At 54.2% G+C, this 1,783-nt stretch overlaps 1 protein-coding gene across 2 annotated transcripts in view; it reads right to left on the reverse strand.

Annotated features, from left to right (window-relative positions):
* The window catches only part of TESK2 (testis-specific kinase 2), a 180,379-nt gene extending 179,793 nt beyond the window's left edge, over positions 1-586 (reverse strand). For both annotated transcript variants that reach the window (XM_012001871.1, XM_012001872.1), the window contains exon 1: positions 97-586. The gene's annotated coding sequence lies outside the window, so the exon portion shown is untranslated. The remainder of the gene's footprint in view (positions 1-96) is intronic.
* Positions 587-1,783: the final 1,197 nt, after the last annotated feature.

The following is a 1,783-nucleotide window of genomic DNA, read 5'->3' on the forward strand; positions in this document are numbered from 1 at the left end:
GGCGCCTCTGCTCCGGGGCAGAGGAGGTGGAGCGGCCGCGCGCGCGGGCCGGGCAGGATGCCTGGGTTTGTGTCCCCCGTCCTCTCTTCACGTTACCTGAGGCAGGACTGAGCAGCCAGAGGGGTGCGTGCGCGGGCGAGAGGAGGAGACGCCGGCAAAGAGGGAGCATAGTAACCCTCACAGCTCGTTGGTGGCAGCGGCTCCCTAGCCTGCGGAGGCGGTGGGAGCCCCTAGCGCAGAAGCCGGCGACTCAGCTGGGCTAGTGGCGGCGGAGAACGAGGAGACCACTGCCATGGCCCCACAGTCGGGGCCTCTCCCCCCGCCTGTTTGGCGGGGCCAGGAGGACAATCCGACCAGCGAAACCAAGAGGGCAGCTGGTAACTCTGCTGAGCTCCCCGGCCGCGAGAGACTGAAACGCCTACCCGGCCCAGCAGGGGGGCTGCGGGCGGGGTCTCGCTTGACCACGCCCCTCCCTCAAGCCCTCCCTCAGAGTAGCCAATCAACCGTCAACTCCTGATAAACGAGCTAGTGGGATTACCCAATTAGCGCTAGGAATGCCACGTGGTATGAGGGTGGGCACAATGGGCGTCCAGAAAAGCCAATCAACAGCCGTAGGCGCCAACTCCGGAGGACGAAGGGAACCAATAGGAAGGAAGTCGAGGTAAAAACAGAAGAAGCAGTGTGTGGGAAAGGCGGAACGGAGGAGGAGGGAATACACCTGGGGGAAACCCAAGTCCAGGAGCCTCTTAGAGGGCGGGGAAGTAAACACAAGATGGACCAATAAAAATGTTAAACACAGAAATGATTGGTAATTGATAAAGCGAATTGAAAATGGACTAGACTGGCGCGGCTTTCGGGTTGGTCAAGGTATAGCTGAGTCAGGAAAAGCGGTAAGAATGCGGCGTCCCGCAGGATCTCAGTATAGTGAGGAGGAAAAAATATATAAATAATAGCGACTTGAAATAGTAAGAGCAATCAGTAGAGCTAAACAAAATGCTAGGGAAGAAATTAATCAGGACTATGAGATTCGGTTAAGTGAAGGCTTGGAGGTAACACTTCAGCTAGCTTGAAAACAGATTTTGAAAGAAAGCTGGTGGGGAATAAGTCGGGATTTTTTGTTTGTTCTGTTGGGTTTTTTTTTTTTTTTTTAGAAGGGTCTCACTCTGTCGCCCAGGATGGAGTGCAGTGGCGCGATCATGGCTCACTTACAGCCTCAAACTCCTGGACTGAGGTGATCCTCCCAACTCAGCCTCCCCGGGTAGCTGGGACTACAGGGGCACGCCAGCATGCCCGACTAATTTTTTGTATATTTTGTAGAGGTGGGGTTTGCCATGTTGCCCAGGTCTGTGACTCCTGGACTCAAGTGATCTGCCCACGTCGGCCTCCCAAAGTGCAGGGATTACAGGCGTGAGCCACTGCTCCCAACTAAGAATTCTGCCCGCTATTCAAGGCACATATTTATTCTCTCTTTGCATGTGCCTGGACATCAGGAGCTCATAATCTCATGCCTGAAGAGGCTGGAACAGGAAGACAGCAAGAGCAAGCAGTATGGGACTTACTGTATTAGCACTCCCAGGGGTTAGAGACTCCTTTTCAGACATCTTAAGACTTCCATCCTCCTGGAAGAGTATAGGTGGTATGCATTCCTGGTGGCAATTAAGTTTAAGAAATATGGCTAGGGCCAGGAGCAGTGGCTCCCACCTGTAATCCCACCACTTTGGGAGGCCGAGGCAGGGGGATCAAGATGTCAGAAGATCAAGACCATCCTGGCCAACATGGTGAA

This window comes from Mandrillus leucophaeus, unplaced genomic scaffold (genome assembly GCF_000951045.1).
Source record: "Mandrillus leucophaeus isolate KB7577 unplaced genomic scaffold, Mleu.le_1.0 Scaffold67, whole genome shotgun sequence".
Classification (NCBI taxonomy): Eukaryota; Metazoa; Chordata; class Mammalia; order Primates; family Cercopithecidae; genus Mandrillus; species Mandrillus leucophaeus.